General features: G+C 49.0%; 1 protein-coding gene across 4 annotated transcripts in view; it reads left to right on the top strand.

Moving 5' to 3' along the window:
• The first annotated feature begins 2,703 nt into the window (after positions 1-2,703).
• TSPAN11 (tetraspanin 11) overlaps positions 2,704-21,296 on the top strand; it is a 69,132-nt gene continuing 50,539 nt past the window's right edge. The window contains exon 1 of one of the 4 annotated variants that reach the window (XM_027074059.2): positions 2,704-2,991. The gene's annotated coding sequence lies outside the window, so the exon portion shown is untranslated. The remainder of the gene's footprint in view (positions 2,992-21,296) is intronic. The other 3 variants (XM_027074060.2, XR_008300060.1, XM_027074061.2) reach the window with 3 other exon arrangements.

Here is a 21,296-nt window from a genome sequence, read left to right as displayed (position 1 = left end):
CTCTCTCTTCCCTCCTCATCTAGCCCAAGCCAAACCTCCAGTTCCCTTCCCACAGACATTCGATTCTCAACCTTCTTCCTCAGCGTCTTCAAGTGTGTTCTGTGAAATAAAATGGCACAGAAGGAGATCTTGTGAGTGGAGCAGTGGTGGGGCAGCGGCCATCCCTTCATAGAAAGGGAGGACCAAACAAAACAAAAGCTACAAGTGCGGGAGTTCAGATTCTAGACCTGTGGGGTCTGGTGCAGAAGCCACTGCACATGTGTAGCTGTTGAGCACTTGAGATGTGCTAAGTGCAGCAGAAAGACGAAATGTTTTGTTTCAATTAATTTTAATTAAACTTAAGTTTTAAAATTGACCATTCAATTTGGTTATTGGACAGCAAAAGTATGTACGAAGCAAGTGAGATTTGTAACTACTTCTTCAACCATACACATTATGAACTCTAAACGCAGATCAAGGATTTCCAATGAAAATGTAGCATCTAAACTCAGATGCACTGAGTGTAAAACACACACCAGAGCTGGAAGACTTCATAGGAAGAAAACGCAAAATATCTCATTAATAATTTTTATACTGATGCATGTTGAAATGAACATACTTTAGATATATTGTGTTCAATAAAGTTGTATCATTAAAATTAATTTCACCTGATTCTTCTTTTTATATTTTTAAATGTGGCTACTGGGAAATTTTAAATTGTGTATCATATCTCTATGGGTTCTTTGCTGTAGATGTTTAATGTTCCCGGGGATAGTGCTGGAGACAGGATATCCTGGTCCAGAGCCTCATTTATCACTCGCCCTCTCATATTGCTACAAGGTCCCTCCGGAACACTTTCCAGCCCTCTCTTTCTGAATTTCTGGTTTAATGTTACTGACACTGGGAACACGCACTTCCCTTCACCCTTACCCCGCTGACAGTATTCTCTCTCCCTAATCCTGCTCCCCACTTGCCTCCTCTACCCTGCTTTGGAAAACCCATTTCTACTACAAAGAGCTCTCCTGTCCCTCCCCATTTCAGTCTTTTCCTTTAACCCCACCTTCCCTGACTTTTTCTGACAATTTCTGTCTCTTGAAACAGCTTCAGTAGAGGTGAAGGTCTTCATGAGAGGTCTGCTTCATTAGACCTCTTAGAGGTCTTAGAGGAAGGTCAGGAGGAGAGGCCATCATTGTCTGTTCTTGCCAGGTCTCTCTGCTGCCACATGTCTCCCACCTTCCCTCTCGAATGCTGGTGACAGATGTTCATGCCCTCTGTCTTTACCCCCTTTGTTTCACTCTCCCTTTCTCTCTGACTCTACACCTCAGGTTGGATTTCTGGAAAACAGGCTCTGCATAGAGATGGAGATTGGTGGGTAGGAGGTCTATCGGGAGACAGTCTTGGGAACAACTCCTATAAGAAAGTGAGGAAGTGAGACCAGACAGAGAGTGAACTTGAACTGAGATGCAGTTTCCACAGAGGCCTCAGCGATCCCCTGGGGAACCTAGGAGCTGGGATAGCCCTTTAGGGTCCTCTGGTATGAAAGGAAGCAGATGTGTCTTTGTAGTCCTGCATCAACCGATTGGACCAGATGCCCCAAGGAGGGGCTATCTGGCTTACAGTCCCCACTACTGAAATGACCCTCTCAAAAGTCTCCCAAAGATCTCATTTCTAAGTCTAACCCTGTTTTCTTGGGCACCCTCCCCTTTGGTGTCCCTGTAGCACGGGCTCCTATGGAACATACACTCTTCTCCTGGATCTGGGTGTCCTGCACAGTGCTGACCCTCCTGGATGGCATCAGTTTCTTTCTCTGGCTCCTTTTCAAACATCTACCTGGGCTCTGTCCTCAGCCTGGCCCTCTCCACATTGTCCAAACTCAGCTTCACATCACCCAGAGTCTGCTCTCAGACTTCCACACTCACAGCACCACCATGGTCCTTCTTCAGACCCCCTCTCTACCTCTCCATTTACACCACACACAGCAAGCTCTGTAGAACCCACACCCACAGCATCTTCTGCATTCACTCCCATTTCAGGTCTTCCTCTCACACGGACCATTGTCGGCTCTGCTGATTTTTCTCTACTGCCATGCCTCCATCAGCAATCCCAGCCTCCAATGTCTTCCCTGACCTAGCACCCTGGTAAATGGGTAACCTTGCTCGCAGCAGTCAAGTTCCAGAAGCACATGGCTGAATAAGCAGGGGCCTTTGTAGCTTTGAGAAATAATCTGCTCCACAGCTAGAACACAGCCAGTTAGTGGCAGCTTTGCACCTGTTCTCCGCCAGGGCCCAGCCAGGGATCTGTCCATCCTTCCTCTTGCCTCCAGTCTAGGAAGAGGTCTGGATTCTCCCTGGGCCCAGGAAACATAAAGCCCATGGTCCACAACACTCTCACTGGGACAGGGCGGTGATGGGAGTCTTCCCTACGCACAGGGGATCTGCCGAGGGAGAGGGGCGGCTCTTTGGGATCAGAGGGGCTTGTGCCTAGAGTCCCTGGGAGCCCCCACAGGCCAATGTCTCCCAGGACCTGAGCCTTGGAGGAAACTAGGGAAAAGCAAGACCTGAGAGAGGCCCCAGGGCGGGAGGCCCGGGAGCGGCGGGCAGACGCGAGATTGTGAGCCGCCCCTCCCCTCCCGGCAAGGATCCCCGGGCAACTACCCAGCTGCCCCTAACTCCAATTTAATTGGCTCTGTGAGCTCCGAACTGAAGAGAGGCCAACTCCCAAACAAAGAGGCGGCCCAGCTCAGGGCTTCTGGGCGAGGCCAGCCCGGCTGGGAGGAACGGAGCCCGGGAATCGGAGCGGGGCGAGCCGGGAGGGTGGGCGCTCGGGAAGCGGGGCGGGGCGGGCCGGCAGGAAGTGCCCGGGGTGCTGGGGCTGGAGCCGGGCCGCCCGCACCCTGACCCTCTGAAGGTGGGAGGGCCCGGAGCGCGGCGGGGGTGCCCAGGCGAGCGCCGCGGCGCCTCGGGAGGCTGCGGGTCCCGTCGCTGCGTGAGGAGCCCCGCTGCGGGAGGCCCGGTAAGAGCCGGGGTGGGGTGGGGGGCGGTGGAGAAGCGCGCGGGGGGAGGGGGAGAGGGAGGACGCGCGGGGACCAGGGGGCCCTGCCCGCAGTCGCGCCCCAGCCCCGCGCGGAGGAGCGCCCCCACCTCCCTACCCGCGCCCCCTCCGCCTTTCTGAGCCGGACGGTGGCGGGGCCTGGGCTGGCGGGGTCGAGCGGACTCTGGGTGCGGGTGGGGGCAGGGGGCCTCCGGTCCCTCAGGATGGGCGCGTGCACTCACTGGGGTCGGCCGGGGCCGCAGCGTTTGTGCCCCTAATCATACTGTCCAGTGTGCCGTTCTGCACTTAGGGCCCTGGGAGGGAGCTCTGGGCTTCTGAGTGGCTCGTGCCGCCCAGCGTGCTCAGTGTCAGTCTGCCTCTCCTCAAAATGTCACCTGAATTCTGGTAGCTGGCTTTTATGCATAAACCCGGGGTGACCGGTCCAGAATAATCCTAGCTAGAATTGTGTGGAGCTTGGCCCCGTACCTCGTGCAAAACAGAGTTTGCTAAATGCTGGCAGCTGGTGTGTCTTCTGCATGCGCAGGTCCGTGCAGCAGATTGTCCACGAGTCCTATGGGGGCACATCTGCGTATTTGCGGGGACATGGCTGTGCGGGCCCTGTCACCTGTGTTTGCCTGTCCATTCCTGCAGGTGCAGTTGGCTGGTCTGATATGGGAAGAAGGAAGATGTGGATGGTTCTAGGGTGCATTGTTTTCACCAGTGATGTGTGCAGTGTCGACAAGTATGAACTGGCTGGAAAATATGAAAGGAGGGGTCAGTCTGCAGGGGCAGGAGAGCATCTCAGCTTGGGTCTGAATTGCTTTAGATCTCACCAGCAGGTGGGCACGCATGATGAGACAGCAGTGGCTCAGAGAGAAGAGACAGCTTCTAGAAATACCCCTAAGTACCCTCCAAGGCATAAGATGTAGATGGAAGGGTGGGAGAGAGAGAACGAGGGTGGATACTCTGTTTAATTTGTGAGCGTTTTGATGATAGCTACCTTTGGGGTCTGGAGCCCTGGGTTTGCATGAGAATTCAGTGGTTGTTACTACGTCACTAGCAATGTTCCCTGCACAGGTTGCTTTGGGGCTCAGTTGCTTTGTGTGCAAAATGGAACTAATAATTGTCGTCTTGCCTACCTCGTGAAGTAACTGGAAGCTCAAATTTGCTAATGCCTGTGCAGTGCTGGGACAGTGTTTGGTTCCGAGGGTGAAAGGCAAACACTCCGAGACTTGGGGAACACTCTGAGAGCCTGGGGCTGTTTGCCTGGGGGTAGGAGAAGAAGCCGTTTGCATAGTGCTTCCCTTGATGTTCAGCATCATAGGAGCACATGCCTGGAGCCTGGCTTTGGACTCTTGGTGTGTGACATACCTACAGACCCATGTGTGGTGCCGGAGGTTTTGTGAATGCTTCTATAAGAAGAAAACTGACTTGGCTGGTTTTTAAGTCATTTAACCCCACAGCAGCTTGACTTTCCAGGTAGCCTTCCTCCAGGTGAGCCACCATCTTGCCAACAATAGAAGCAGTAAGGAGCACTTTCCACAGTTTGCCGCCAGGGAGATAGGAGAGGAGGAATCTTTCCCAACTAAGGTCATGGGTCTGGGATGTCAACTGCATGGTGCTGTCTGCTGGGGTACAGCGCTCCCAGACTCTAACTGGCCGAGCAGGGCTGAGAGGGTGCCAGGAGTCATGACAGACAGCCCCAAACCCCAGGGCATGGTTGGTGGCTTGTGGGCAGTTGGATGTCCCCTGCCTTGTTTGCATGCAGTGGCTATTTAGTAAACACTGTGAAAGGAGAGAGCCCTGAAAACCCAGGGTCAAGGACTGGCTCGGGCTTCTGACTTGATGGGTGACCTGGAGAAAGTCACTTCACCTCTTTTGGGTCTGCTTCCTCATTGGTCAAAATCAGGGCATCTTTCCAGATTCTTGTTGTGCCATCAGTTCACATTTTGCTTCCTCAGACAGACCTTTCCCGATACCCCCAACTAAAGTAGCTTTCTCCTGGGGCTCCTGGGTGTTTCAGTCGATTAAGTGGCCAACTTTGGCTCAGGTCATGATCTCGCGGTCCATGAGTTCGAGCCCTGCATCCGGCTCTGTGCTGACAGCTCAGAGCCTGGAGCCTGCTTCGGATTCTGTGTCTCCCTCTCTTTCTGCCCCTCCCCCATTCATGCTCTGTCTCTCTCACTCTCAAAAATAAATAAACATTAAAAAAATTAAAAAATTAAGTAGCTTTCTCCTGGCCCGCAGTCACATTGCCCTAGTCCTTTATAGCACTTTCCATCATCTGAACTTAGCTCTGCTACATCCAGCCACATTGGGAGATTCAGGAAAGCAGGGGCTTCCCCTGTCCTCTTTCCTGCTGGCTCACCAGCACCTGGAACACAGTAGGTACTTGAGAAACGTTGTGTCAGTGAGCAAATAACTTAGTAAGCGAGGAGTGGCAGCCTGCTTTTCATATTGTGCTCCCTGGAGCTTTTGAGGGAGGAGCAAGCCCCATGAGGAGGGCCCTGGGTCCCTCACTGCAGCAGCTGGGGGTTAATCTGGGTTACTGGCTGCCTTCCAGGTAGGATTTCCTTTGAAGAAAGGGCCCTCCCACTAAAATAAAACTGGAAAACCATTGTGGCAGAAGACTCCTGGGCGCCTGTGCAACTCCAGCTTGAAATAATAGTACCGAACTGGTAGTAGTGCCCACTGGGTTCGGACACTCAGGTCCCACACGTCGTTCCTGCCCGGCCGTGGAAGGCGTCACAGGGCTGTTTGTTCTGCAGCCGGCTTAATTTCCTGACATTTTGGACAAGGTTAACCATGAAAATGGTTTTGCATACAGTACGGCAACAAGGGGCACATGGGAACTGTGAACCGTGTGTGAGATAAGTGGGAGGCGACACCGAGTACTGCACAGTGGATAAGCCACGCTCTGATATTTGAGAGCTGCCTGTTCAGGGTGACCGTGTCTGGCATTGTCCTCCCAGGCAGACCACCCAGATGTCCAGATGCCTCCTCCCCAGCAGATGTCCACTCAGCATGGTTTTTCTTGAGTAGTTGGCAGTGGACAGGAGCCCTCTCTCTGAGTGATTCCTGAACCTAGACAGCGACGTGATGGTGCGCCCTGACATGTATTTACAGCAGCCCTGTCAGCCCCACGTAAAACAGCCGCACCCGCTGTCTCTTCCTGTAGATATGTTTGCAGCTGGCATTGTGACTCCCATGTCCAGCACTGTGCCTGGGTTTTGGGCGTAGAACACCTGTTTACCACAACCTTTATTAATTCCCATGGGAGTTAGTATACCACAAACTAGTATACTGTATAGTATACTATAATATTATATAACACAATGTTTTATATATATATATATATATATAATTATGTAAGATATATTAATGTTGCTTAGGATATAATATGTAATATATAATACAATATATGCTATACATATTAATACATATGGTACATTATTAATATGTATATATGTTATGTAATTATATTACATATTATATACTATTAGTATCATATATTATTATACACCATAGTACTATTACTATTATATACTATATATGTAGTATATAGTATCTATAGTAATATATAGTGTATAATATATATAGTACTATAAAGAGTATGTAATAGTAATAGTATATATAGTATACAATAGTACGTACTAACAGTACGTATATAACACATAGTTATAGTATATATAACAGTATATAACAGTTATATAACAGTATATAACATATAGTAATAATAATATATATTAACAGCACTCCCATTGATGGAGAAGGAGGTTCAGCTGTTTTGTTGGGTTGTTTTGGGAGCGTAGTTGAGGAGGGAGACTACAGAGAGAAGTGGAGGGAGGAGATAGAACCCAGAAGAGAACCCTTTGTTAATTCCTTCAGACCATTGACCTTGCTTCTTGTAGACGTCCCTGCTCTGGCGGACTCTTGTGGGCTCCTAGGTTCATGAGGTTTGTACTTACAAGGGGGTGTGCTGTCTGTTGCCTGGTTGAGGGGAGGGCTTATCAATATGCACATATTTACCTGGCACCTATTATGAGCCTCCAGGCCTGCCAATACTTAACCTCCAAGCATCGAGTTGTTGAGAAACCCCCAGGGAAGAAAGGAGAAAACAGCTGAGTGGAAGCTGTGTGGTGTGGTGCTCACCCAAGCCACAGCTGGAGCTCAGGGAGGGGAAGGAAAAGCGGTGTGAGGTAGGGGGCGGTGGAGGGCAGAGAGCCCAGCTCTGGGTCAGACACTCCAGCGTGGGATCCCGGCCCTGCCCCTTCCTCCTGGGTGACCTTTCATGTGTTACGTGACCTCACTGAGGTTCAGTTTTCTCATCTGCCCACCAAAGAAAGGATCTCTAACTCCTGGCTGGCCTGGGTACGGATGGCTGAGTTAGGCCTGGAGAGCTCAAATTTGTAGAGGGGCACAGAGTGTGTGGGCTGCCCAAGGTGAGCACTCTGGAGAAGGGTCTCACTGACAAGGGGGTCCACCAGGTGGTGACTGCTGCCCTGTGCTTTCAAACCCTGATCTTACGTGCCAGTCATCTGGGGATGGGGTGAGGGAGGGGGTCGCCCGGGCCAGCCAAGCCCCCAGTTTCTCCTCTGGGCCCCTTCCCTCCCCACTGGGCCATTCCACTCCCCACACATGACTGCGGGCAGGATGCATCTGGATTTCAGCAGCTCCCTCCCACCTCACTGCCCTGTGTACGCATCAGGCCCTTCTTAAAGGCTTAAGGAGTTTTACTGCAAAATGCCAAGAATTCAAGAATTGAGGATATTACAGAGGCTCAGGAAATGTTAAAGGAAATTGCTCTGACATCCCCTGATCTGGTTTGAAGTAGTAAGTTTTGAAATAGAGTTCCATGACCCTCTTTGATGGCAGTGGATGAGAACCTGAAGTTTTTCTCACCTGTGTCCTGACTTACAGGTTCTTCTTTTTTGAACAGGGAGCTCAAGTTTTGAAAGATTCATGTGAGCCAAACTTCAATATAAATGAAAATGTGTTTCTCCATTGGAAACAATTAATCAAAGACCTTTTCTGCTTATGTCATTTACATTTTTAAAAGATCAGCCTAGACCATTTAACCAACAGATTCCAGTATGTTTAAAGGCTCAGAAAAGAACAAAGAACAAGATTGGGCTGGTGTTGTCCACTTTGTCTGAGGTTTGGAACAGATTGTAAAATTATGAGAAGTTTTCCATTATCCCGTTTGATCACACAGATGTGGTAAGCTAACCTCTGAAGCTTTTTCAACAGGTAAAGGTCCATGTTTCCATAAGGCTCTTAGAATATTGTAAAGACATTTCTCTCTCAGAACCCCCTTCTACAGACAAGTACTAGGATTCTGACACTTGGACAACAATGTCTTATACTTCAGAATTACATTCCTTACCACTGCTCGAGGATAGAAATTATGTTTATTGACTTTTTATCCCTGGCAACTAGCACCATGCTGAACAAACAGTATGAGTTCAGTAAATGTCCACAAAATAGATATTTCCAGAGGGAGATTATCAGTCATCACTAAGACTGTGTGCTTAGGGAGAAATCCCACAACCAGGGCTGGCTACATAATTTGTGGGACCCAGTGCAAAATGAAAATATGGCCCCCTGATTCAAAAAGCACGAAAAAGTGCCATGGAAAGTAGTAAATGTAAAGCTTTTTCCTGTCTTCCATGGTCTCTTTCTTGACTTGTCATGGTGGTTTTGGTTGCTACTTAATGGCATTCCAAGTAAAGAAAAATTAAAATTTTAAATGATTAGCATGCATTTTGGTATTCATCTTTATATTGTGCAATGCCAGTTTTATCCAACGTTTATTTATTTTTGGGACAGAGAGAGACAGAGCATGAACGGGGGAGGGGCAGAGAGAGAGGGAGACACAGAATCGGAAACAGGCTCTAGGCTCTGAGCCATCAGCCCAGAGCCTGATGCGGGGCTCGAACTCACGGACTGCGAGTTCGTGACCTGGCTGAAGTCGGACGCTTAACCGACTGCGCCACCCAGGCGCCCCGTGCAATGCCAGTTTTAAACACACGTATGCGAGCATTTAACTCTTATGTAGAATCACCAAGATCACACAATTCAAATATCATAACTCATGTTTTGTTCTTCTCAGAACACTGGAAATGATGCACAAAACGACCTCAGCTGTTTTTATTTCACTTCTTGATACACGCACATTCTTTTTATTTTTTTATTTTTTTTAATGTTTATTTTACAGAGAGAGAGAGACAGAGCACGAGTGGGGGCAGGGCAGAGAGAAAGGGAGACATAGAGTCTGAAGCAGGCTCCAGGCTCTGAGCTGTCAGCACAGAACCCGATGCAGGGCTCAAACCCATGATCAGTGAGATCATGACCTGAGCCGGAGTCGGATGCTTAACCGACTGAGTCCCCCCAAGCTCCCCAATACATGCATACTCTGTCAACACACTGTCACACTCCACTTCCAGCCCAAGGGGAAAGGAAGGATTGAAAGGAAAGGCAATAGTGCATGGACCTTTCTTCCCTTTAGTTCATCCTTTTCAGTGCAAGTAGGTGACTGATGCGGGAAGGACCCCAAGTAGGAAAGGACAGGGTATCATAGGGTTCCTTAGCTGTTGGTGTTTCTTACAAGGCATCGCTCACCTTCTGCATTTGAACCCAGCTCTGGTTCCAGCAGAGAACTTGACCTCCCTGGGTCATCTGCTCCTGCTTACTCTGTCAAAAACCAAACACCTTATCTTGTACTCACTCACTTTGCAGCTCCTTGAACTCCACACCTGAAGGGTCCCCTGGATTTCTGTGCTCATGGATGTGAGAAATAAGCCCACTGACCCAGTTAAAGGAGGGACACCAAGACTCAGAGCACAGTGAAGTGAGGCTTTAACCAACGTTCTTGCAACAGCAGGTTTCTGATGGACAGGCACACAGGGGACAGTTACAGCAGACACTTTATCTCCTAGCATTCAGGTCCCTCCCCTGGTTCCTCATTGGCTGAGTCCTGCAGAGGATACAGCCTTACCTGGACGTCGCCTCTGCCCATGTAAGGCAAAAAGGAGTCGATTGGAACAAATGTACATTCCCTGAGGTGATGCAGCAGCGACTTCGGGTCTTTAGCCCATGCTCATTGTAAAGTCCACAAAAAGCCCAGGAAATGGAGAGGGGAAAAATAACCAGGAAGTGAAGTGTCTTAGGGTTTGGGACTCCATTGGGGAGTGGGAGGAGGGGGGAGAGCAGGTTTGAACATATTTCCAAAGGTTGTAAACCTATTGTTAACTAGACGGTACAGCTTTTTGGTATTTCTGAAAATGAATCATCTCCCGTCTCACATGGGCATCATGGATCAAATGAGATCAGCAAGGAACAGTGGACACACGCACTGAGCATTTCTCTCTGTTCACATTGATGCCCACTGTCCCATAGGGCTTCACTTACAAAACACAAGCTCAAAGATTAAATCATTAAAAATTCCAAGATGCCAACAGCAGAGCATTAAACAGAGCGCCAGTCCCTTGTCAGCACAGGGCACTGTGAGTCTGCACAGTTGCCTGCTTGTGGAGTCAGCCCAGGCTTCAACCCTTGACCTTCCATTTTGGTTACATTTTTAGATGGTGGTCCACTTGGGGCAGAACAGATCCTTTAAATGAGCGGGCCATTCAGGTGCCCTGAGATTCTAGTTAGTCATTTCTGTCTTTGGAGAACAGCAGAGGCTTCCATTTCCTTGTCCAGGTCTCCATCCTTCTCCTTTAAAGCATTTACGTTTTTAAAACAGTCAGTTTGGATCTTTCACTCACAGGTTCTAGTGTGGTTGAGAGGCTCAAAAGAAAAGAACAAAGGACAGGAGGAGAGGTGAGAATAGTCCATTTTGCCTGAGGGTTGGAATATGCTGGAAAGCGAAAAGCTTGTAGGAGTTCTAAGTCTGTTCAGAGATACTGATTAGCTGTTCCAGGCATGACCATTTTCATACTGAAGCCAAGCGGATGGTTTGCCATGGGGAAAGGTATGGCTTTGTTACCAAAGGACGAGTTGATCTTTGGGTGACTGCACATTTTGGGGTGCTTTTTGCACACAGAGAGGTTTTAGGGAAGCCAGGCCTTCTGGGAGAAATAAATCCCACTCTCTGTGGGGAGAGAGGTGAGGCAGGGAGACAGGAATTTAAGACTAGAAGTGCTAGAACAAAATGAAATACTCAGAAAGCAATTCACACTTCTTGATGGCAGAGCAGATAGCTCCGGGCTTTTCACTGCTCTGGAAACCTCAAGTTCCAAGCAAGTACTAGGAAGCAAGTACTAGTACCAGGAACTGAAAAGGGAGTTTTTTCCACCTTTTTTTTTTGTTGTTGTTAATATATAAAGACCTGTTGGAAGAAGTAGTTAGAGATAGCACAGAAGCCACATTTACATTGTACTTTGAATGCCTTTAAGTTGGTCTACCTTCTGCCTTGGTGTTCCTGTATTGTCCAAATAATGCTAATTGTAAGTAGCAATTTCCATCATCAAATTTGGTAGTTGCATGATTCACTGTTCTCCAGGGGTCCACAAAATGGTTCTGTATGGCCTACAGGCTACAATTATATATTTAAAAGGCTGAAGCAAATGAACAAAACAAAGAGGAATATGCAACAGAGACCATGTGGGCCGCAGAGCCTGGGACATTTACTAACTAGTCTTCTAACAAACGGTTTGCAGAGCCCCAGTCCACCCACCTGAGGTTATTGACAGTTTGGGGACCCCAGAGCACTGAACGTGGGCACAGGGGCTAGAGGAAGGCCTAGCCTCTGAACCTTGGTCTCTGAGACACCGCTTTCATTCACCTGGGCTGCAGCCTGGGAGGCCAGATTTTTACAAACTCCTCAGGTGGTCTTAGTGCAGCAAGTGTGAAAAGCATGGTCCTGAGACAGTTGTTCTCAAAGTGAAGTTCTGCAGAATCAACATCTTATTGAATTATTAGTGGCTTATTAGAACCTCAAAATCCAGGGTGGACTCCGACCTGCTAACTCAGAAACTCCCCGGGGGTAGACCCAGAGATCTATGTTTTAACGAAGCTTCTGGGCCATTCTGTTGCAAGTTTGAGAACTCTAAGGCTTGGCCTTTCAAACCTGAACCTGCTCAGTCAGGCAAACGTCATGTCACAAGGGCATTGGGTAGAGAGCACAGGAGGAAGGGGGGGAGGCTGGCAAGGGGGCAGCAAGGCCTCCAAGTCTTTGCTTTGAAATCTAAGGCTTTAAATGACTAGAATTGTTCTTTTATTCACAACTGAGGCCCTGGAAGGTGAAGTGAGCCGCAGGGACCAGAACTTGGGACCAGAATAACACTACTAACAACAACAGTCATGAATTCATCCCTTATGAAAGTTATCATTAACAATAGGTTTGTGCTCTACTTTTCATTACTACATATGTTTGTCTTTTAGTATCTTAACTTACATAAGGTTCCCACTTGGTAAACTCAGGGGTTTAAGCACACTTCTGAACTGTCTTGAAATAATTTAAATAAACATATACGTGCGTAGGAAGTAAGAAAGCTATGTTGCTGACCTTCACCCCATAACTGATGGATGAATTCTCTTATCCCAACTGCCCCCTCTAGGGATTCTCATAGGGTACTCTGCCCAGGTGCTAGCCCTCCAACAATGTAGCATGGGGGATATTTATGAGTGTAATAGGATCTATGACTTATTGATGGCCTACTATGTGCCAGGCAGGCATGGTGTGATGTTTTAACATACATTATTTCCTGGAATCATCACAGACTTATAAAGTCAGTGGTCTTATCCCCATTTTACAGTCATGAATGTTGAGGCACACATAAATTAAAGACTTTCCCCAAATCCCACAGCTAACAGATGGCAGAGCTGAGATTCAACCCCAGGGAGGTCTGGTCTCAAAATTGGTGAGGGTGGGGAGGCAGGGGAGCTGGCACGTGATCCGGCCTGATGAAGCATTTTGGTAAATCTAAGCTGGATGAGCTGGTGGGCACAGAAAGCAATTATTCCTTGCTCTTCTCATTCTTGCCCAGTGTCCCGTGCATCCTTGGCAGGAGGTGAGCCCACACCTTCCAAAGGTTGGATTGCTGATGTGCCATCTTAGAAAGAATTCAAGGACCAGTGGTGCACAGGGGACCAGAGGTAGAGACTCTGTTTGAGGTGTCAAGAATGCAGTTGCTACCCACAGAGCTGGCTGGGCTTTAAATTCTTCCCTCCTCACTCTGGAAGTTAGCAGCTAAAGTGGTGTATAAATATTACATACCACACATTATCATCACCATCAATAATAATGAGGCATCCTTTTAGAGCTCTTCACAGTTCCAAAGCACCGTAGGCTCGTTAGTTCCCAGTGTCTAGTATTAATAGGCTCAGTAACAACTAGAGGCAGTGGGAGCTCAGAGACGATGGCCATTGGCAGCCTGCAGTCCTCCCAAAGCCCAGGCACTGAGCTGAAAACCAGAGATAGGTGCCTGGGGGCTTCTTCTCAGACCTATTCAGGGAGAGCAGAGATAGACATCTACCCTCTGCGTCTCTCTGGCCTACAGATGGGAGCAGACTGACTCCATCTTCTAGTCCTGGGACCTGCAGGCGGCTTTCCAAACCTCGGGTAGTGATGCTCATGGTGATGATGTAATTAGTCCATGGTTAGGGAGCCGATGTGGGCAATATCTAGGGTGTTCTGATGCCAAGTCCGTTTCTATAACATCCTCCCTCTAGAACTCATGGAACTAAAGTTCTTCCTTCTTTTTTGGAAAGAATTAGGGTAACCGTGTGGGGGTTGTTGGTTAGTTGCCATGCGAGTGCATTATTTCCTTGCCCAGAAAGGTCAAATATCTTTAAAAAGACACAAATCTGTGTGTTTGGCTCTCCTCCAGGGAGAAGATTCGAATGCTTTCCAAGGGGGTTTCTAAGTCCCTAGAAAATATGTTTCTACAGACCTGAGATAAAGAAAATATGGTTTATTTATCAGGGAGCTTAGCGGCTTCCACATTCTCTTCAATAAATTACATCACTTTCTGGACTTAAGACCTAACAGATTTACATCCAAGTCCCAAAGTGAAAATTGGAATTTAAATTCGGATGCGTAAATGTTCCCTCCCTCACCCTTATGTACATAAGCACACAGTTCTATCGGTCTGTGTGGTGTGGTAGAAAGCAAGCTCAACCAGGGTCTGGAAACCTGGATTCCAGCCCCAGCTCTGCCTCTTCGGCTTCTCTGGGGCCCCTGGGCTCCGATCCTGTGCCTAACTCAAGGCCTTTCTCTTGGGAGTTGATAATCCAGGCCTTGTCTATAACTACCCAAAATAGGAACCTTAACCTTTCTGTTAAGGAAAGTCCTAAACCTCTTTGGGGATCTGCTAAAACCTATGGAACTCCAGCATATAAATGGTAAAAAAGAAAAAAAAAATTTTTCGTATAATTTCAGGGGCCTCCAACTTAGAACCCCTTGGAAGGAATGGTCTTTTAGACTCACACAGCTAAGCCATGGTGTCCTGCTCCAAAAACAAGACAGGCCCTATTTTGAAAGCAAATGAAAAATTGTACAAATCCTACTCTCTGGGAAATGGGACAAGTTTTTATGTCATTCAGGCTTCCCCCCCCCCCCCTTTCCTGCTGCCTGGAAGGGAGTATCTGTGCCTTTCTGGTTCCCAACGAGCAGGTTGTGAATGTACTTAAGCCAAAGTAATGTGCACCATAATGAAGGCTTCTTCAGGGGTCCTCCTCCTTCCAGCCCAGAGCATCTCTCCTCTAGCCTGGCTGATCCCTGCCAGAGAACAGAGCATTCAGACTACCCTCTTCCCCTTGGTGGAGGCCTCTACTGCTGGGGAGGTCAGGAGGAAGCAGGCTGCACACTCAACCAGTGCTGACTGGCCTTCAGGGTCACTTTTTCTGGGTCCTTGCCTTCTCATCTCCACGGGACAGGGGAAGAAACTGGCTCAGGTACATAGGGGGCCCTGCCCAAGTTCACACAGCTGGTAAGAGTGACAGTACTTTTCCCTCCATACATGTGACAGGCAAAGAAAGCATCAGGGAGCCAGGCTCACATCCACCTTCACTCCCCAGCCCCCTCCTCCTACCACCAGGGATGGTGGAGGGGATAAAAGCCCCCTTCCTGCTTGCACTCAGGATCATGCATAAGCTGCCCCACAAGGACCACTACCACCCCCACCCTGAAGCCCACAGGTGTGCTCAGTGGGCTAAGACCAGTGTCATTTCCCAACCATCTCTCAGAGACTCCGGTTAAGTGAGTAGCTGCTGCAGCTGGGGAGTAGGGAGGAGGTTGTTCTGGGCAATTTGCACTCAGCTGGGGATCCCACCCTGGGGGAGGGGGCAGCAGAGGGGGCCAGCACATGAGGACCCTGGTCCCATGAGTCAAGCCTGGTGGGAGTCCTTGTTGAGTCTGAGAGCCAGAGTCATCATTGATTTGGGGCCCGGAGTGCCTCCCACATCCTCTAGACTGCTTCGAGTCTTATACCCCTCTCAGCCTCATACACACACAACAGAGAAAGCACATCCTGGTGCCTAAGAACAGATAACCCCTGGGGCTCCAGCTCCAGTCTGAGCCCTAAATCCAAGCTTGGGAGGCCTGCAGGGCCTCCAGAGCGTCTCCCCCTTCTGTCTGGCTCACTGGGGACTGTAGATGTTTGGAAGTTTCTCCCTCTGCCCTCAGAGTCATGACCACCCAACCCTCTGGCCTTCTCCAATTTCTGTCAGGCCCCTGCACCTGGCTGTTGACTGGGCCACCTGTGGGCAGATGTTGGGGTGACAGGGGAGACCTGCTGCTTCCATCCCAGCTCTGTGCCTGAGACGGCAGAGCAGAACTGAGCAGAGAGGGCAGCACTGGCTGGCCTCCTGCCCAGGGTCTGTCAATAGTTGGCAGCCTTTTGGCCTTCCTGTAGTCACATGGCCTCAGACCCCAAGGCCCAGGTGCAGCCTCCAACGACCAGCCCAGGTTCAGTTTCCTGGGCTATATACAGGGTCTGGAAAGCTGTCATGGGCAGTATGACCCCACACATACAGGGAGCTGCCTTGCAGAGAGGGGAGAGGAAGCCAGGATCAGTCATCATGCCCCAGTGTCCCTGGGGCCCTAGCTGAGAGGCTTCTCAGCTGTGCCAGAAGCCTCTTGGCCACAGGTGTTCTCATCAGCAGCTAGGGGCTGGGCACTAATCAGAGAAGCCTGATGCAGTGGCAGAAACTGGAAAGCAGCCCAGCTCATGAAATGGCCTGGCGGGAGCCAGACTAGGGCATGCTCCTGGGAGGCAGGCACCAGGAGCCTGGCAGGAGGTATCTCCAGACTGTCTGGAGGCTGGTAGGGGAGGGGGAAGGAAAGGCTCCTCTAGGGCAGCACAGGTTGTGGATGAGAGGTAGACCTGTATTTCAGACAAGGCTGTGTGTTTTTGAATTTCCATCTGTGAAATGGGGATCTTAAGATTGCCCGCTTCTTAGTTACTGTGAGAAGTAGTATAACAATCATGTCATCATTATTATCATTATCATTGCCATCATCTGTGCAAGCAAACCGTGAGCTAAAGCCTGGAGAGGACAGAAATAACCAACCACATGCCCACATACAGGGCTGCTGCCGTTCTCCAGGAGGCTTGGGCCCATTTGCCCAGGACAGATGCCATATTGGAAAAATGAGGCGGGGCTATGGAAGAAAATTCAGCAATGCCTCAGTAAGTTACACACATGACCCAGCAATCGCATGCCTAGGCATTACCCAGAGGAATTGAAAACAGGTGTCCAGACAAAAACGTGTGCATGAATGTTCACACCAGCTCTATTCACTATAGCCAAAATGTGGAAACAACCCAAATGCCTATGGACAGATGAATGGATAAGCAAAAGGTGCTCTATACATACAAGTGAACGTTACTCAGCTGTAACAAAGAATAAAGTACTAATACGTGCTACAGCATGGAGGAACCTTGAAGACGTTATGCAAAGTGAGAGAAGCCAGACACAGAAAATCACATATTGCATAATTATGTTGATATGGAGTAATCAGAGTAGGCAAATCCTTAGAGAAGCTCATTAGAGGTTTCCAGAAGTTGGGGGGAAGGGAAGTAGGGAGTGGCTGCTTAATGGGTACAAGTTTTCCATTTGGAGTGATGAAAAGTCCTGAACTAGATAGTGGCAGATTCCCTCAATGACACAGAATTGTACACTTTAAAATGGCTATAATGGTAAATTTTATGTTACGTCTGTTTTACCACAACAAAAAAAAGGGAAAAAATGGGATAGAATTGGGGCCAGGTGCGGGTCAGGAGAAGATGAACCACTGATGAAATGAAGAGTTTCTCAGATAATCTCAGAGGTCACTTTCAGTTCTTAAAATAGCTTGTAAGTCTATGATATAGGAAGTAGATTTCTATGAGGTAGGCCCCAACAGCTCTCCCCTTGCTTATTTTGACTGGGGACAAGTGTGGAGAACAATATGAAATTAAAGAATAAAAAACCTAATGCCTGCATCTTGGTCTCCTAGAGTGCTAGAGCTGGGTTTCTTGCATGGTTCCAGCTTCAGGGGGAGTAAGGGAGGGGGAGACACTGTTCAAATGAGCTTGAAGGGGGGGCGGGTGGAGAAGGGGACTTAGCACACCCCTTCAGCCAGAGAAGCTACACACCTTATCTGTTTTATATGTTAGGTTCTACATACAAACTTGTTTGAAAGCATGTACTGCTAGACCACCAAGTTCATCATAAAGAAACTGAGGCACAGAGACAGGCAGGTGCTGTCCAAGGTGCTGGCAAGTAGTGAGGGAAATCCTGAATTAAACTCCCCCTCCCCACACACCTGGGCTTCTGCCTGTCTGCCATCCCCCCACCTCCGTAAATACCATCAACAGACATTCCTAGCATCCCTTTGGCAGTTCCCCCTTTGTTTGGGAGTCATGGGAAAAGAGGACTGCCCTTCGTGCCTGTCCCCCCCCCTGGGCTCCAGGAACACACACTCTCCCCAGCCAAATCCCCCTCATGCCAAGTGTCAGCCTTCCCGTAGGGGGTGATGACCAAGCAGCCCCTGCCAGGACAGAGCCTCAAGAACATGTCTCCATGTGGGTGATGAAAAGAGCAGCTCTTTCCGGGTGGAAGTCCTACATCCATTCGTTCACAAAGACTGGGGAAATTATAATACAGATCCATCTCAGAGTATGGGAAAAATTATAGACTGTATTCTTCACTATAATGAAGCTGGTTTTTAGAGGGAGCAGTGCAATGCATATTAGGCAATGCATTTTTAATTTTTGAAGGTGTTTCTGAGACCTAATGTGTCAAAATTAAAACCCTGTGGTCTTTGTGGAGAGAGGCAGTGATTTTCCTTATTGGGTTTAGGGTTTTGCTTCACCATCGGCTCCTCTGCTCCCCTAGCCTGATCCACTGGTGGGTGCAGTGAGGCAGCCTGGCCCAGCTGCCTTGGACTGACAAGGAGCCGGCCTGGCCTACCCTTGACTGTCTTAGACGACATCCTTTCCACTGCAGCCTTACAGAGTCACCGCAAATCAACCAGACACAGGCTTGGTTCTCCCTTCAGATGCCTGGGCTCCGTGGGGGATTTTAAAATTCATTTAAAGGAATGCTTGTTCCCCAACCCCAGGATCTGGTTTATAACCTGTGAAACCATTTGGGTTTATTTACTCTAACCTCATAAGTAGTGACTCTAATTCTGTCATTCCCTGGACCAGAGGGTCTGGTGGTGCCCATTGCTTTCATAATGAAGTCCAGAATCTTGAGCCTGGCAAATGGCTGCTTTGTCACCATCTTTGCTGAATTTCCACTTGTCCTTGAACTCTCGCCAGTAGTTCCTCCTCTGCACACCTGGACAGACTTTTTTCTCTCTGAACTCCATGCATAGTGTTGGATGACGTGGATGCGGCTGTCTCCCCAGCTGTGAGCTCTTTGATCTCTGGCCCATTGCATCACACAGCAAGGCCTCAAATGTTCAGTGAATGAATAGACTGATTACTTAGTTAATCTCAGAAGGGAACACAGATATGTGAACCACCACCCTGACCACTGCAACAGTAGACAAAGGGTAGGCCTGCAGTGGGGTGGTAACAGTGAGAAGATCAGAATGAATCGATTCCTAAGAGTTGATGGAGGAGCCTGCAGAAGGGGGACAGCTTGCTGAAGTAGTATGTGTTGGGGTGGGAGGTGGTGACACTGAAAAAGAGGGAGAAGTGGGACATAATCCTGAAGATAGTGCACTGGGTGGCGGGAGGGTGGGAACGTCACTACACTTAGGGATGCAGGATGGCTGGGTTTGTGGGGGACATCCTGGCTTAGTTTTAGACAGGCTAGCAGTGAGGGACTCGTGGCCACATGAGTGAGCCTAAGCCTCAGTAGGCTCCTGAAAAGAGTCATCAGCTTGTGAGACGTAGGTGGAGCTGGGCATGAGTGGGGTTGAAAAGAAGAGACACTGGGCACCTGGGTGGCTCAGTCAGTTGAGCGTCTGACTCTTGATTTCAGCTCAGGTCATGACCTCACAGTTTGTGAGTCCGAGCCCCATGTTAGTCTCTGTGCTGACAGTGTGGAGCCTGCTTGGGATTCTCTTTCTCTCCCTCCCTCCCTCTCTCAAAATAAATAAATAAAACTTAAAAAAAAAAAAAAAAAAGAAGTGACTTTGGGTTGAGTAGAGTGGTAGGGGCAGCCAGACTGTGGTAGGCTGCAGAACGACTGGACGGGGAAATGAAGCTTCAGGCCTTGGTGGCCAGGAGAAGAAGGGTCTGGCAATAACTTGAGGAGACAGGATGCACGTTATCATAGGACTTGGGAGGTAGTGTGTGTGGCAACCAGATTGGGCTTCAGAGCCTCCCACCCGCGGTTATATCCTGGCTCTGTGCACCGGTCTAGGTGAGGACCAACTTGTTGCCCTTACAGATGGAGCTACAGAGGACCTATTTTTGCCTTCTGTTTGAGTGGGACATTGTGCAGAGAAGACTCTGACTCTTGGAGATATGATTCAGTTAGAGACCCAACAGGACAAAAAAGTTTCTTCTTTCTTGTAACAGTCCAGGGCAGACAAGCTGTTGTGCTCCACATAGTCATACGTGGATCCAGGTTCCTGCTCTCTTATTTCTCTACCATCCCTAAGGGCAATGTGTGGTCTCCAGGGCAGTCCCCAGACCAGCAGCATCAGTATCCCCCAGAAATTTGTTGGAAATGCAAATTCTCCGGCACTACCCCAGATCTACTGGGTCAGAATCTCTGGGGCTGGAGCCGAACTACCTGTGACTGTGAACGCCCTCCAGGTGATTCTAATGTGCCCGAAAGTTAGAGAAGCAGTGCTCTGGGGTGCTGTCCTTGTGTGGTGGAAGCTAGATTTCGGGCACATCTGTGGTCCCGCTCTCAGGGGACAGATTGTAGAGATGTGTAGGGGCAAGCCTGGAAGTGGCACTTCCACTCACATTCCGTTGTCAAGGACTAGTACTCAGCCAGATCTAGCTGCTGAGAGGTGTGGGAAATGTGGTTGCTAGTTAGATGTCCCTGTACCCACCTGCAACTCCATTATGATGGGAGGAGGAGAGAACAACTTTTGATAAACCACTAGCAGCCTGGGCTTATCTGCAATCAGTTTTAATCCACTATCCTCCAGAAGAGAGGGGGATATCTACCTGCAGATCAAAGTTAAGGCTTATATGTTTAAAAAGGTATATGGGGGTGGGAGGTTGTCAGTTGTACCAGCCCCCAAATGTCTGCCCACCCCCAGTGGGTTTGGGCAGCCCACCCCTTAGACACACACCTATCTTATTTGCTCACCCACTATATATTGTGCTACCCAGTCCCTATTTGTAAACTTCCAGTAAAAGTCAAGATTTCACCCGAGGCACCAAGTCTTGGCAAGGAATGAGACAGAGAAGGAAGAAATGAGCTTGACAAGGCAGCTGCGTGCACCTGCCTAGACCGTGCCGTGCAGTGCACAACTCCAGGGGCAGCTGCTCACGGGGCCTCTGATGTGTACACCTCCCCCTGGAGTTGAGTGATGTGGCTGCCCTGTTGTTGTCACCCCCCTGAACCCCAACACCCTGGGCTCTGGGGCCTTCCTCCTGCCCTTGCTCTTTATCCTGTAGATCCTGAGGTTACCCTGAGTAGGCCACCTCTGAACATCCATCTTTGCTATGAGAGGCTTCTCAGGAGGTGTCTCAGTGCTCCACGTACCAAAGCTTGGACAGTGAAATTGACTCTGGGTGGAGGCGATTTTTTTTTTCTTTCCTCAAAGCCTGATGAAAGCCCAGACCAGCAACACCAGTGATGAGTCCCTGGGTCTGCCAGGAGAGGGAGGCTCAACGTCTTCAGTTATAAAGTAGGTACACCTGAGACAGTTAAATGAG

This window comes from Acinonyx jubatus, chromosome B4, assembly GCF_027475565.1.
Source record: "Acinonyx jubatus isolate Ajub_Pintada_27869175 chromosome B4, VMU_Ajub_asm_v1.0, whole genome shotgun sequence".
NCBI lineage: Eukaryota > Metazoa > Chordata > Mammalia > Carnivora > Felidae > Acinonyx > Acinonyx jubatus.
This window is presented reverse-complemented; position numbering and strand designations above follow the sequence as displayed.